This window comes from Lontra canadensis, unplaced genomic scaffold (assembly GCF_010015895.1).
Source record: "Lontra canadensis isolate GAN:19392208 unplaced genomic scaffold, GSC_riverotter_1.0 scaffold20, whole genome shotgun sequence".
Lineage (NCBI taxonomy): Eukaryota > Metazoa > Chordata > Mammalia > Carnivora > Mustelidae > Lontra > Lontra canadensis.
Genome location: NW_022631014.1, coordinates 21348720 through 21365825, shown reverse-complemented (window position 1 = coordinate 21365825; position 17106 = coordinate 21348720). Strand labels below are relative to the sequence as shown.

The following is a 17106-nucleotide window of genomic DNA, read 5'->3' as shown; positions in this document are numbered from 1 at the left end:
AAGCAGCATGTAAGCAATGGAGAATAGAGAAAAGTGCTCCAATTTAAGGTATTAAGGAAGGGCTGACAAGATTTGTTGATGTTTTAGACATGAGGGAAAGAAAGGTTGCAAGGATGATTGTAAAATATCTGGCTTGAGGAATTAGAAAGTAGAAATGACCAATATCTTATAAAAAGGAAACTGTAAAGTGACTATGTTTAGGGGCTATAATCAAGGGTTCATCCTTATTTATCTTAAATTAGCAATATCTCTTCAACATCTATATCAGATACCTATAACTATGTAACAAACTGCTAACCACAAACCTTTGTGGTTTATTCGCTTATGAATCTTTGTATTAGTAACAGTTCTGAGCTCAGTTGAGTGGTTCCATAGGCCTCATTTGGGGTCACTTGTAGCTGCAATAGGCTAGTGATTAATTAAAGACTGGTTGACTTAGGGTACTTCCAATGGGATGGATCATTCTCCTCCATATGGTCTTGTCCTTTAACAGATCATCCCAGGAGGCTTTTTGTTTGTTTGTTTGTTTGTTTGTTTTTATTTACTTTGGGAGAGACAGAGAGAGTGAGGGAGAGCACAGGCAATGGGTTGGGGCAGAGGGAAAGGGTGAAGCAGACTCCCTGCTGAATAGGGAGCCCAATGTGGAACTGGATCGAGGTATCCTGGGATAATGACCTAAGCCAAATGTAGGCACTTAACAGACTGAGCCACCCAAGTGCTCTGATCCCAGGCTTTTATATGTGGAAATTTCAGGGCAAAAAGAGAGGCTGGAAACTGCAAGTTCTTTTGATTTCTTGGCTCACAGCTTGTACAATGTCCCTTTCATGGCATGCAATTGGTCAGTGAAGTCATAGGTTCAACCAGGATTCAATGGGGCAAAGAAGATTCAATCTCTTGATGGGACCATCAGCAACACCTTGCAAAGATGTATGTAAAGCAAGGGCAGAATCAGTGGCTTTTAAAATATGGTTTAATCTGTCACACCATCAAAGTTGAGATATTGAAAACATAATCAGTTATAAGTTCCTGAAGTTCAGGAGGGAAGATTGGGCTGGCAAGTGGAGGGAGACTGATGAAGAGATTCTTTTCAAATGCTCATCCCTGATGTCTGAATATTTACAAAAAAACAAAACAAAACAAAACAAAAAAAAACCCAATGAAATAAGGAGAAACAGAAAAGTGACTGAGATGGATCTGTCCGTGAGGTAAGAGGAGATCAAGTAAAAATTGTGTCCAGGAAGTTAAATTTGTCATCGAAATACACCAAAGATGGCTGTGTATTTGTTGTTTATGCAGTACATAGTGGCTTTTCTGTCAGTTAAGTATCTTTGAAGTTACCTGACCAACATAGTGATTGTTTTCTCTCTAGCCCTAGGCTAAGACAGGGACAATAGTTTCTGTGAATACCAAAATTCTTCCCATACCAAGCTCATTAAAAGATCTGAACTTCCATTAATATCCAGGGAAAGTAGGCTAGAAATTGTCTGCAATGCTAATGGGAGCTATGAATTTGAATTTTCAGTGAAGTAATAAGGCCATGTGTTTTAAAACAGTGGTAAAACTCAGTTGTGAGGGCAACTGAAAGACATTCACTTTATAACCATGTTGAAAAGCATAATATTTATTAAACACCATCCTACACAGAAAATTGTTCTAGGTTCTCACAATTACACAAAATTGAATGAAACACTTGATCTTGTTTTTCAATGGGTTGCCATTTAAATGGGATGTTATAGATGAGAAAATAAATTGTATAAATTGCTAATGAGAAGAGTGATCATATTCACACAGAGACATATCTATGAAAATCATGGAAAGATATGTTTAGTAATAGAGTACTGGAGAGAAGGCATAGGAAAAAAAAGAAAAAGAGTAAGCATTAGGGGGCCAGAGCAAAATCCCTACCAATGAGTAGTGTCTATAAACAAATCCCATAGTCTAATAAAAACATCAGCTATCATTTATGGCTTTTACAATGTTTGGAGCACCATTCTAAGTACATCCATATCAATTTACTTAGTGCTCACAATAACCAATAAGGTGCAAGATGTTCCTTTGTGCCTATACTGTATCTGATTGGCCTACTTGTTTTTAGTGCCCTTGGCCAGCATCCATCTCCCACAAATGCCTGCTTTGGTGGCTCTCTGCTTTCTTGCCTCTCAGACTTCCTCTGAAGCCTGAGAGACACTCAGCCCTCATGCAGACATGCATGGGAGCTGTCCTCAACCAATAGGGGACAGGAGTGAGTGGATAAATACCTCAGCTTTCCTCCCTTTGGAGGGATTACTTTGAGAAGCAGTCTATGCAGTCCTCTGCACAATTCTCAGAGCAATTGTGCTTTAGTAGTCCACCAGAGAAATTAGAGATACCTCTTACATTACCTTTTCTTCCCTTACTATGTCATTGTCCTATTTTCTTCACTCTGCTTTCTGTGATTATCTTCCACATAAACTGTATCCAAATCCAAATCCACTGTTTGTGGAGAACCCAAACTAACCCAAACAAACTGTTCTGCACTTCAATAGACATAAAAAGGAGGTTGTAAACATGTAAGAACTTGATCAAAATCATCTATAGAAATGATTAGAATCCAGATTGGCCCCTAATCTTCCATCATTAAAAATACTGAATCTCTCAGAATCAAGGTTTTCATGAATTAATTTTTACAGACAAATAAAATATTTATAGACCCCACGTGAGATTCTGTGATTCTAGATTATAATTTTTTATGCATAAAATAAAGATAATATATTTCCTTGATAAGAAATTAAGATCTAGAATATTGACTATTCTGGGACAGAAAAGCTCTCTTATTTCCCTACTATTCTCAAAATAAGTTATCAAAGGAATACTCTCACTTTAATCTGAATGTTTTACTGCAATAGATAATGCATTGAAAGACCCTATTTTTAGGATTTATAAAAGGTTTTCTTTGTAATCTCTTCCTCCCAGATTTACAAGGATTTAGATGACAATTATAACTTGCACTTACACACAATTTTATTGTTTAAAGTTATTTCCCTTAACTATTACAACAACATTACAAGGCACATGAAATCATTTTATAGATGAGGAAAGTTAACTGCAGCACCTGAATCTTGCCCACACTAATGTACTTGGCATATCGCAGAACCAGGAAATGAATCCACATCTTCTTATAACCCAAGGCAGGGCTTTGTGTTTTGTAGCATAGACATTTATGAAGTCTTTGATCATCACCAATGCTGAGGAAAACAGTAAAGAATAAACTCTCTGTGTGGTCCACGTGGAAAGGAGATGGTTTAAGTGAGTTTATAAATAGCTGCTTTCTGTGAATTGGCATCTTTTATTCTCTGCATTTCCAAAGTCCGTGTGGATTCATGGAGAAACTGGGTTCTAACAGAAGTTAATGTAAAAGAAACATAGTGTTGCAGTACCAAGTACCCAAGTTTTAGACTCTGACAGGAATAGGCAATTTTTCAACTCCACTGGAATGGCCTCTACCTATGGTTCTTGAGTCTCTTCACCCTCAGGTTGCTAACCTTTAAAGTGATACTGATAACACTGTTTCAAATAAGTTTAAACCTGAACTTAACATGAAGTCATAAAACAGAGTCAAATAAAAAAATGGCTGTGGTCACCTTTTGCTAATTTCTAGCTTCTGGTCTCAACATATGTGAAAAGGAGAAAACAAGAATCTGTGTATGATTACTTCACATTGGTCCTTTCTTAAAAGTCGGGGAAATCCTTTTTAAATTAGTTTTTTTCAATCCTTTATATCTGCATGACATTTTCATGTGATATTAACAAGTCAACAATACCTACTCTGATCTATAATACCCTAAACTCTGTTCTAATCTGATGGCACTCTTTTTTTTTCTTTCTACAAGTTATTGATACTTTTTAAAACATTTATTTAGGTAAAAATACACATAGCATAATATTGTCATCTCAACTATTTATACATTTTAGTTCAGTGTAGTTACACACATTCACGTTATTGTGAAACCATCACTGCAATCCACCCCATAAACCCGTTCATTCTGCAAAATCAGTACTTTATAACTGTTATACAATAACTCCTCTTCTCCCCTGCCCTCAGTCACTGACAGGCACCATTCTACTTTCTGTCTCTGAATTTGACTAATCAACATACCTCATATAAGTGGAATCACGCATTATTTATCTTTTTGTGACTGACTTATTTCACTTAGCATTATGTCCTCTAGGTTCACCCCACATTGAAGGATGTATCAAAGTTTCCTTCTTTTCTTTTAGAGCTAAATAATATTCTACTGTACGTATAAATCACGTTTTGTGTATCCATTCATCCATTGATAGTCCTTGGATTTTTTCAACCTTGTGGCTATTGTCAACAGTGCTGCTCTGAACTTGGTCGTATAAGTATCACTTCTAGATTCTGCTTTCAGGATTTTTGGTTATAGGAGTAGAATTGCTGGATCATTTGATAGTTCTATTTTAATTTTTTTTGAGACAATTCCATGCTGTTTTCCAGAAAAGAAGTTGCACACTTTTTTTCATTCCCATTGACAGTACACAAGAGACTTGAGGTGACTCCTCATTATAGTTTTGATTTGCAACTCCTTTGTGATTACTAATGTCGAATATCTTTTTACATACTTGTTGGTCATTTGTATATCATTTTTGGAGAAATCTCTATACATCTCCTCTGCCCATTTAAAAAAAATATGGCATATGTCTTTTGTTTGCATGTTGTCCTTGCACCAGAGCATGCTAATCTCTGTATCTTTCTAACTTATTGTATGTGATACCAAAGCAAGCACGTAAGCTGTTGATTCTTAATTTGAATTCTTAGTGTTTCAATATACATTTTCCTCTTCCCAACAAACTACCATCCCTCACAATGTACCTACACTCAACGCTTTATTTCATAAGAAATACAAAAGAAGATTTGTATATATTCTTAAACTTATTTCTTGTTTATATTCAAGTTATTGCCTCTTTCCATTGCTTGATTACTGATAGTTTTGAGTTTTGTTTTGCTTTGTTTGGTACGTTTTCATGTCACTATGTTTAGGAAAGTGGAAAATTTTAAGGTCTGACTTAATGATGTCACCTTAAACAGCCTGATCAAGGTAGAGACGAGTAAGGAGCAATATTTCAACCTTGCATCTAAAGAGGACGTTAATCTTGCTCTTTTTTAAAATTTTTAATCAGAAGTTCCTAATTTTCTCACCATTGATGTAAAAATCATTTATGCTTCCAGCACAACCAACATAAATCATTAACACAAAAAAGAATAGTAAGCTATCTTTAATCAATATCACTTCCTTCTATTAGACACAGTGGAAATGAAAGAATACAATTCATCATTGATCAGGAGTCTTGCAAACATTCAGCCAGGGCTTCATATCTTCCTCATATTGAGTTTGTTCTAGTCATGCTGGACTTCTTTATGTTTTTAGGACAAATCAAGGTCCCTTCCTTCCCATGAACTATGCACATCTTATTTCTTTCTGTCATTTTGTCATTTCTTTGAGGTTTTAGCTTAATGCCATCTCCTTGGAGAGGCCTCCTGACACTTAACCCAATGGTGCTGCTTCTTGGACAGTCACTTTCTATTGTTGCATCCACTTTGTTTTCTTCACAAAACAAATGACTTTGTGAAATTATCTTATTAATTATTTACTGGTATGCTATTTATTTTCAGCCACCCTCCCTCATTATGATATATGTTCTACAACTGCAGAGCTCTTTGTCCTTGTTTCACTTCTAGATCCTCAGTGCCTGAAACAGTGCCTGGTTAATAGCACATATATGTTGCATGAATACCTGGTGACAATGTCAATTAGAGGTCAAGATCTTTTTATGTAAAAGTGCCAGATATTTTAGGCTTTGTAAGGCATGTGTTCTCTGTTACAACTGCTCAAATCTGCTACTATAAATCAAAAGCAGCTATTAAATAATATAAAAAAAAAGAGAAAAGCGTAAGCTTGACTGTGTTGCAGTAAAATTTTATTCACAGAAATAAGGCATAGGCTAGATTTGGCCTAGGGATCACCGTGTACAGACTGCTCGACTAGAACACCTCATGTCTATTTTGGTATCAGGGCACACTTGGATGTTAATTAATTCATTTTGGCTAGTGTTTGCAAAAAAAATGTTAATAATAATAATAAAACAGAGATAAAACTTGTTTTACTTCAAAACAATAAGTAATAATTAAGATAAAGATTAAGAGAATTTTCCAGATTTTCTGTGGAATAGTATGATACTTGTTCAATCAGCAGCTTCAGTGGGAAAGGGCAATTGGTGTTAAAGATAATGTGATGGTAGGAGGGGATATTTGAAATCATCCTTAGTGTACAGCAGTGTGCTTCCAAATCATCAATGATTGCCAGACTGCACAACAGAATGACCAGTAACTCCGGGGTGGTGCCTGAGGATTTGTGTTTCTATCTAGTTCTAGGTGATGCTGATACTGGTAGGGTAGAGGCTGAAAAGTGGAGAGGAGAGGCATGTGAAGATGTGAGTGAGGTAACACAGGTGAGCAGTGGTTTGCATGATGGTAGGGCTGTGGAAATAATAAGCAGGACACAAATGAGAGGGAATTAATTATCCAGGAGAGTAGCATACACAGAAGTTAATTTATGGAAAAACTGAATTTATAGGAAAAAGATGAAATGATTCTTGGGGGATATGTTGAACAAGAGGAGTGTAAAGCCTCAGAAATAAATTATGTCAGACTAACTACATTTTCTTCTTTAACAGAAGTACTAGACTCTAGTCATGTAGCTGCATTTGATTAAGCATGGCACTTGGTGATATATTTCCTGATACTATATTGGATGAACTGAGCCACTCACTTTAACAATATAGAGCATTAATACCTGGTCTTATGAATGTAGGCAAAAGATATTGACACAAGGGCAGCAAAGTGATGAAGGATGACCAATGGTGGCAGAGTCTTCCCGCAGCTACATCCCATTGACAGATATGCCAGGATGGAGAAATTGATGTTTTTGACATAAAACTAGAAGAAATGTGTTAAATCAGAGAATGTTTGTGGCATGATTGAGTAAAAAGTTAAATCTCATCTTATCGATTTTTTTTTTTAAATAAACAAGTCTGACTCTTTTCCTAGGAGGAAGAGAGAAACAAAGAACAGATGGAGCTGAAAGATATCCATACTAAGATGGGATACACAGATTTAAGTGTTTATGTAATCTCATTAAGTATAAATGGACCAAAGTTTCCGATTAAAGGAAGAAAGCTTCAGACTGGCTTAAAAAAATGAAATTAAAATTTTAAAAAAGTTAAGACTGAACTATATGCTGTATACATGATAAGTTGAAAACAAGAGAATAGAAAAAAATAATGGCATGCACACTATAACAAGAAGAAAAAATACTAAGTATACTTTAAAACAAAGTTTATTACCAAAATAAGGTAAAACATTCTATCATGAGAAAAAGGGAAGTTTACCAGGAAGATACACTGATACTAAAGCCTCAATATGCAAACAGCAAAAACTATCAGAGTCACAGAGGGAAATAGAAAAATCTATAGTTAAACTTATTAATTTTCATTCCCTTCCTTCGGTCATTGGTAGAACCTAAAAAAACAATTCAGTACCTATATAGTGGACTCAACATAATCAGATTGAATTAATCAACACATAAAGAATCTTCTGAAAGATCAAAAGCTATAAACTTATGGAGGAAAATCAGCAAATCCCTGAGTGGCTCTCCACATTTTTTATTTTCCAGACATATCAGACATGGCTATAGAGGTACATGTCCTCTTTGAGACCTGTGCACCTTCTGTAATCACTTCCTACTGTTTTAAGACTTGCCAAAACAGTAACAGGATTTTCAGAAGAGGCTGATGTTCTTCAGCAACTTAATTTCTTCAAAACCTTATTACCTTTCTTATTTTTTACTTCTAGTCGGTTTTATGTATAAGTTAACCACACCAAAAGTTATTTTTGAAACAGATCTCAGATGGTCTTTATTTACTTGCTTTCCGGTTCTCTTATACAGATCAACTTAATAGCAGCTACCTGAGGTGAGGCCTGAAAATAGTGCACCTCAAATCTGATCACTTTACTGAAATAAAAATTCTCATCATGTCTTTGTCAAAAAACAAAAAACAAAAAACAAACAAACAAACAAAAAACCTTCTAAATGTCCAAATTCTAGTTTACTCATGAGCAATGTAATTGTGGAGAGAAGTTCCATATCCAAAATAAGTATATTTTCTGACTATTGACAAAGGAGGTAAGTTCTGCTTAATAAGTACTTCATTTATTTGTTGCTATTAAATTATTTGCAAGTAACAATTTCATTTAATTACATAATTTTTTGGCTTAGGAATGTGGGAAGGGCTCAAATGAGCAATTTTTCTGCTCATGTGGTTTCAACTGGGGTCATTTAGTGCTGTTTAACTTGCAGGTGGGTTTTTCTGGAGCATCCAAGATGGCTTCATTTATATGGTTGTTGTCTTCAAGCCTAATCTTAGATAGTACTTCTCCCTATCAATGGAATCATAGGGTTTCTTTGTATTATCTCTCTACCAAAATAATGGAACATTTTCTAGGTGGCTTAGGTCTCAAAAGAACAAGATAGAAGCTATCAGTACTCTTAAAGGCTAGACTCAGAACTGGCATAGAATCATTTGTGCCATAATCAACAGAAAGGAAATATTCTTCATGTTGCCTATGTTTTGCATAGGAGAGAGTTTTGTAAAGGGGACGTCTTGACACATGTGTCCAAGCTTGCAGGCAGAATTACTGTTTAGCTTATGCTCATGAAAGGGCTCAAGGCTTTCTTGAGCAAGTCAGCATTCTCAGAAACACAAACCTAATAGCAACCATGCTTGGAAGCATGAGGGTCTGCTTTTCCAATCATTTAATTTCAAACAATTGAAAAAATAAGAAATATTGCCCATGTATTCAGACAATTACTCAAATAACAGTCTAAATTGTATCTTATTTTAGAGTTTGAGAAAAAGAGCCCAGCCACATGTGAAACCCCACATGGGTGTAATCCAGAGGAAATGCTGTTTAGTTCAGGCATATGTTTAGCTTTTGTGTCTTTCCTTCAACAATGCAGAGAATCTGGGAAGCTTTAAACACTAATATGATCTAATTGGAGCTACAAAATCTTGTCTTTTAACTTGCATCTGAAGTGTGTCTACCACCCACCCTTTAACTTGCAGCACCCTTAACTTGTTCCTTGTCTCAGCTCACTAAGCCTTCCTGATATATCCCCATCCTTCTTTTAAGAAACTTATTATTATCATTATTATTACTTTGCTTTAGTAAGAGGTGGGAAAGAAGTCTTCATTATGTAAAATGTGATATATAAATCTGTGTGGAGTGCTTCTAAAAGTAGAATGTCTGCCAAGTTCTCTAGCAATGTTACCAGTGCATAATTAAGTACTCATTTAAACTATAGTTTATGTTTGTGGGAAGGGAGAGTGTGGAACTCAGAAATAGAAGTTGTTGTGGGGTGGGGTTTTTCTGTATTTTTAAATTATATGTTAGATTCTGTTTTTGACAGCTATGACTTTTAAAGTAACAAAACTGGATTTTCAGTTCTAGCAATATGGTGGTCTTGGTGACCGGAGCAATCCTTGTGAAATACAGTACTTAAAAAGTCCTGGATAAAAATAAGATGTAGTATGAAATAAGACAATCTACAGAGGCTGGAGATTGAGAAAGAAAGTAAATTTAAAACAGTATTGAGTATTGACTATGGCACATTTTCTGGAGCATCTGGTTATCTCTGATTGCCTAGAGCTAAGTATTTAAATCAGTCTTTTTGTGTTAGACTGGTGATAAAGTCAGAGACCCATGCAATTCATGTGGGTTTCATACAAGACCTTGATAGTAAGTCTGCATTCATGAAAGCCAAAACCCACAGTGAAGTGAAGAAAAAGATAATACATTGGGAAATAGACAAGGTACCTGTGTCTCATCTTTGATCTTGAATGGAGGGTATAGTAATATATATAATAAAGTAAATATAATTAAATATACATGCATACACATACACAATTATTTTGACAGTTGCTAAAAATAGAAATAAGTTTAAATATTTGTGTAATGAAAACCATCTCAAAGACAAAAGTTTAGTTTAAGGTCATTCCACATTGTTAAATGCCCCTACGTGGAGTGAAAAGGAAATAAAAATAATCTGGAGAAACATAACTTAGAGTTTAATGCCCAAGAGCCAAAGATGTTTTGCAGATGAGATTTCAGTAAGTGTGACTTTACAATAGCAACAACAGTAATAATAAATAAAAATATCTAATGACAAGAAACCAAGCTACCATGAATGGAGCCTCTTGTGGGAGATTAAAACAAAACAAAAGAGTGAGATCAGATATATTAAGACAGCAGCAGATCTTGAATTTATCAGATAGAATATATCTAATTAAAACATATTGGTATGACTACTTAAAATTCCATTGTATGTATGAAGAAGGAATAAATCACTATCAAATTAACATATGTATTTGTAAAAGACAAGAATAAATCTTCTAACAATTATATGCACATGGATATAGATACAGATAAATGTGTATTTTAATTTTTATTTTCATTTTAATTTATATTCATATTATATATATATATATATACATACATATATATATATATATATACATACATATATATATATATATATAAAACTGGGAAATGAACAATCTAAAGAATGTATTAGTCAGAGAGAAATAGCCAAGTGCTGATATGCCTGATAATGCAGCAGACTACAGACATTAAGTAGATGACAAAAATACAAAAAAAAATGTTAAATGATACTGATGAGTGAGGAATCCAATTTGCAGACAAATGCAATTCTAAGGAGAAAACCTCAATGGGAAGAAGAGTTAATATTTGGAAAAAAATAACTGAAGATTATCCCAAATTTATGAAAGAAGTGATCATCAGAGTCAAGATAATCAAAGAATCCCCTAAACTTAATGCTTTTAAAAAATCAAATCAAATACAATAATAAAAATACCTATACCAATATATCATAATTTAAGTAGCACTATCAAAGCAACAGAAACTGTAAGAAGCCAGAGAGAAAAATAGATTATCATAGGGGCGCCTGGGTGGCTCAATGGGTTAAGCCTCTGCCTTCAGCTCAGGTCATGTTCTCAGGGTCCTGGGATCAAGCTCCACATTGGGCTCTCTCCCAGCATGGAGCCTGCTCTCTGCCTGCCTCTCTTCCTACTTGTGACCTCTCTCTTTCTGTCAAATAAATAAATAAAATCTTTAAAAAAAAGGGTTATCATAAAACAATAAATAAATGGAAAGCTGACTTCCCAAAAATCATTAAAAGAAGGCCCAAATCAGTCTTTTAAACCATCAAAATATGGAAAGAAAAAAATTGGAAATCTGCATATATATTTAACTTTACATTGTATTAAAATGTTGACATTTTAAAAACTGAATATATTTTTGTATGTGCAGACACTTATTGATGACATATCTAAAAATGTGTATCTGAGATGAAAGAAGGTTTGTTAAACAAGGGAAATAGTAAATATATGAATAAATCTAAGTGAATGTTTACAACAGCACTAATTGTCTTTTAGTGTTAAAAAATAACAAGGTAAGGGGCACTTGGGTGGCTCAATCAGTTAAGCATCTGACTGGATTTCCACTCAGGTCATGACCTCAAAGTCTGGAATCAAGCCCAGCATAGGGCTCCATGCTCAGAAGGGAGTCTGCTTGAGAATTCTCTTTCCCTTTTCCTCTACTCCTCCCCTACTCATACTGTCTTTGTTTTCTAAAATGAATAAATAAATCTTAAAAGAAAAAATAAAGTAAATTTTAAATGTACACAGCCTATAACCTAAATAAGGGAGGGATTCAATTAGTATTAATAATATCTAAGATCTTTTTTGGAACTTTACACTTGTTTAAATATGTATATTCTGATCTGTCTTTACATTTGTTTCCCTCTCTGTTTCCTTTTGGACATTTTCCTATTGAAGTGTTTTCAAATTTCTTAATCCCACCTTTTAATGTGACTATTCTTTTTTAAATATATATCCCAACTTAAATATTGTATTGTTCATTTTTGGCATATCCCTTTGGTTCTTTAATATAGACTCCAATTCTGTGTTGAAATTCATCCATGTTATCCACATTTTCTTCTATTTCCTTTAACCTAATAATCGTAATTTTTAAGTGAGCTAGGTATATTGTCAGCCCTTTCATTGATCATAAATACATTTTATTTCCTTCTTTATATATCTAGTAATTTTGAATTTTATGCCAGACATTATAACAAAAGAGTCTTCTAAGCTATAGATTTATGTGTTTGATCAATGAAAATTCTCTTTACTTTGTTAAGAGAAAAAGGGAAAGAAGTTAATAACATTAGTTCAGTTTAAATTAACTCAAGTCAGGAGTATAGTATAATTTAAGAGACTCGATCGATTGAGTTTACCCAATCTTTGGATGAGCCCAACCAGGATTTTGACCCTCTCCTCATGTCTTGTGGGTCTCAGTTGCTTCAGCTTTAAATGGTGGACCAGATGTGGGGTGTGAGGAGGGGGAAAACTCCAGGCAACAATGTTCTGTCATCTGTCATTCACAGGTTACAGCTCAGGTTCCTGGGATCCTAAAGCTGTAGGTCTTCGTGTCTTAAGAAGCATGAAAGATATTATTATACTCTGTCTTTCTGAAGGTTTAACTTGAATCTCTAGCTTTCCAAGAACCCATAGCACCCATAAACAAATCCCATCGGAAAAGCTGACAATGATTTGAATTCTCTCAAATTTGTAATTTGTCATGCTAGCACCATTAACTGTTAAATAATCTGCATATTTCTGTAACTCCTACTAGAGTTTCCCTGCCTGAGCAAGCTGGATCTTCAACTTGCATCTAGAAATAGAAAATTTTCTGAGAATCATTTTTTGAAAGTTAGAGAGTTCTAGCTTGTCGCAGAGATGTTCTCTCCCCTGTGAAATTTTAATTTCTAATGCCCATTGCTTTCATTGCTCTACAATGCCTTTAAATTATGAAATGTATATAATTTTTTTTTAGGTGCTGCAGGAAAATTGTTGTTCTGAAATAAACTTCTACATCCTACTATGATGCTTGAATTTCCTGGATGGCTAATGATGCTGAGCAAATTTTCATAGATTTACTGAGCATTTGGATATCCTCTTTCATTTCCCCTTCCCAGATTTTTATTTTTTTTAATATCTGTTCTTGTCAATTGATAGGTCTTTTAAAAAAATATAGTGAATGATTCCTTTGACATTAATAGGTGGTGCAAATATCTTCTCCTGGTTTAGAGGCTGGCTTTTTTTTCCCCCATTTTATTTTATTTTATTTTACTTCTTTTCAGTGTTCCAGAATTTGTTGTTTATGCACCACATCCAGTGCTCCATAATACTCACCACCAGCCTCACCTAACCCCCCACCCACCTCCCCTCTGAAACGCTCAGTTTGTTTCTCAGAGTCCACAGTCTTTCATGGTTTGTATCCTCCTTTGATTTCCCCCATCTCACTTCTCCTCTCCAACTCACCATGTCCTCATGTTATTCCTTATGCTCCACAAGTAAGTGAAACCATATGATACTTGACTCTCTCTGCTTGACTTATTTCACTCAGCATAATCTCTTCCAGTCCTGTCCATGTTGATACAAAAGTTGGGTATTCACCCTTTCTGATGGAGGCATAATACTCCATTGTGTATATGGACCATATCTTTATCCATTTGTCCATTGAAGGACATCTTGGTTCTTTCCACAGTTTGGCAACTGTGGCCATTGCTGCTATGAACATTGGGGTACATGTGGCCCTACTTTTCACTACATCTGTATCTTTGGGGTAAATACCCAGTAGTGAAATTGCAGGGTCAGAGGGTAGCTCTATTTTTAATTTCTTATGGAATCTCTACACTGTTTTCCAAAGTGGCTGCACTAACTTGCATTCCCACCAGCAGTGTAAGAGGGTTCCCCTTTCTCCACATCCTCTCCAACACTCATTGTTTACTGTCTTGTTCATTTTGGCCATTCTAACTGATGTAAGGTGGTATCTCAATGTGGTTTTGCTTTGAATCTCCCTGACTACTAATGATGATGAATATTTTCTCATGTGTCTATTAGCCATTTGTATTTATTCTTCGGAGAAGTGTCTGTTCATGTTTTCTGCCCATTTTTTTGACATGATTATTGAGTTTGTATTGAGTTTGAGGAGTTATTTATGGATCTTGGATATCAGCCCTTTGTCTGTAGTGTCATTTGCGAATATCTTCTCTCATTCTGTGAGTTGCCTCTTTGTTTTGTTGACTGTTTCCCTTGCTGTGCAGAAGCTTAGAGGTTGACTTTTTACTCACTTAATTGATAACGGGAGTTTCTAGTTACAATTTAGTTCAAATGTGTAAGTTGTTTTCTTAGTAGTTAGTGATATTTGAGTTCAGTTTAATATATCTTTTCCTATTCTGTGATCATTAGTATATTCTTCTGTGGTAAGTCTTTGAAGATTTATTGTTTCCTTTTTCACATTTAGGTAAAAAATTCACCAGAAATGATTTTTATATGGGGTGACCTAGTTTTTTTACAGTGTTTTTCTATGTACATATCAAAATAATCCAACACAATTTGGTGAGAAGACTGCCATTTTTACTATTCTACTTACCAACTATTGTATAAGTCAAAAGTTCATACATGTGTGAGTCTGCTACCAAACACTATTGTTTCATTTGTTAGTTTGTTTATCCTTCACCAGACAACATATTGTCTTAACATAATGTTTTATATCTTAGTATATAGTATAATAAATCTTCCAATTAATTTATCCTCAAGATTATCATAGCTTTTCATAGCTCATTTCTCTTTGTGAATCTGTTGAAATATTATTTACTTAAAGTTTATATACCTATATAGCCATCACAATATCTAAATTTACACACACAAAAAACTTGCTGGGATTTTGAGTGGTATTTGTTGTAGACTGACTTCTTTATTGGCCCTAATTATTATCTCCTTCAATCCACCCTATGTAATGTAACCTCACAGGTTATCTCAAGAAGTATAGTCTATTTATACTCTTTTTAAATCTGGGGTAGCCTTATAATTTGCATGACCAATAAGATGTAGCAAAGGAGACACTGTACTAGTCCAAACCTGGGCCTCAAGAGGCCTTGCTTACTTCTACTCAGTCTTTTTTTGGTTTTGTTTTTATTTTATTTAATTTATTATTATTATTATTATTATTATTATTATTACTTCTACTCTGTCTTATGAACCTCTTCCTTTCCATGAAAGAATTGCCAGACTAGTCTTTTGGAGTTATACAAGAGCAGCACCAATAATTAGCCAGTCACTGGAAACAAAGCTACCTAATTGTAAAGCATAACAGAGCCTAGCTAAGATAAAGAGTGTCCAGCTACGCACACACAGCAACATATAGAATTATGAGCTATACAGGACATTGTTATTTTATGTCACTATATTTTGGAGCCCCCCCCCAGCATTATTTTGGCAATAGATGGCCAATATAAGTTTCCATTATTGTATTATAAATCATCTGAATATAAACATCTTTACAATATTATATTTTCGTTTTCAGGAATATAGATTACTCTTCCATTGATTTGAATCTTTAATTTCTCTCAATAAAATGCTGTATGTGTGTGTAGAAGTGTTACACACAAACTTTTAGATTTAGTTAATTACATTAACAAATATCTTTTCCCATTCCTAAGGTTGCCTTTTAGTTTATTGATTGTGTCCTTTGGTGTGCAGAAGCTTTTTATCTTGATGAAGACCTAGTAGTTTAATTTTGCTTTTGTTTCCCTTATCTCCAGAGACACTTCTAGTAAGAACTGACTACAGCTGATGTCAGAGAGGTTGCCGCCTCCGTTCTCCTTTAGGATTTTGATGGTTCCTAGTCTAACATTTAAGTCTTTCATCCACTTTGAATTTATTTTTTGTATGTTGTAAGAAAGTGATCCAGTTTAATTCTTCCACATGTTGCTGTTTTGTTTTCCCAACACCATTTGTTGAAGAGACTGTCTTTTTACCATTGGATATTCTTTCCTGCTTTGTCAAAGTTTAGTTGTCTATATAGTTTTGGATCCACTTATGGGTTTCTATTCTGTTCCATTGATGTATGTGTCTGGTTTTTATTTAAGATCTATATAATATGTATATAACATATCATATATAAATATATATATATATTTCTTTATTTGACACAGAAAGAGATCACAAGTAGGCAGAGAAGCAGTCAGAGAGAGAGGGGGAAGCAGGCTCCCCACTGAGCAGAGAGCCCAATGTGGGGCTTGATGCCAGGACCTGAGACCATGACTTGAGCTGAAGGCAGAAGCTTAACCCACTAAGCCACCCAGGGGCCCCAGTAAGTGTCTGCTTTTGTGCCAGACCATACTGTCTCAATGACTACAGCTTTTTAATATAGCTTGAAGTCTGGAATTGTGATGCCCCCAGTATTACTTTTCTTTTTCAAGATTTCTTTGGTTATTCAGGAAATCAGCAAGGAAGAAGTCAAACTTCCACTATTTGTAGATGAGATGATATTCTATATAGAAAACCTAAAAGACTACCAAAAAATTGTTAGAACTACTTTATGAATTGAGTAAACTTTTAAATTACTTTTAAAATCAACATAGAAAATCTGTTACATTTCTATATACCAGAAATGAAGCAACAAAATGGGAAATCAAGGAATCAGTCCCATTTATAATTGCACCAAAAACCATGATGCCTAGGAATAAACCTAAATAAAGAGGTAAAAGATTTGTACTCTGACCACTATAGAATATTTATGAACAAAATTGAAGATAACACAAAGAAATGGAAAAAATTTCATGCTAATGGATTAAAAGAACAAATGTTAAAATGTCTTTACTACCCCAAACAATCTACACATTTAATGCAGTCTCTATCAATCCACTTACCTTTTCATTATTCTACTTGCTTTATTGTGCTGGCACAGATTTCTAGTCCATCGATAAACAGACCATTCAAAAGGATGTATTTATTAGTCATTTACAGATTACTCTATATAAGAAAGTACTCTTTTATTTCTGGTTTTCTAAGAAATATTTTTTCATAAATTTCTGATAAATTGTATCAAACTTTCTATCTCTTTCT

General features: G+C 34.5%; 1 non-coding gene across 1 annotated transcript; it reads right to left on the bottom strand.

Moving 5' to 3' along the window:
* Positions 1-4682: 4682 nt before the first annotated feature.
* Positions 4683-4784, bottom strand: LOC116869843. The gene has a single exon (XR_004383121.1). It is a non-coding gene; the product is annotated as a U6 spliceosomal RNA (small nuclear RNA).
* Positions 4785-17106: the final 12322 nt, after the last annotated feature.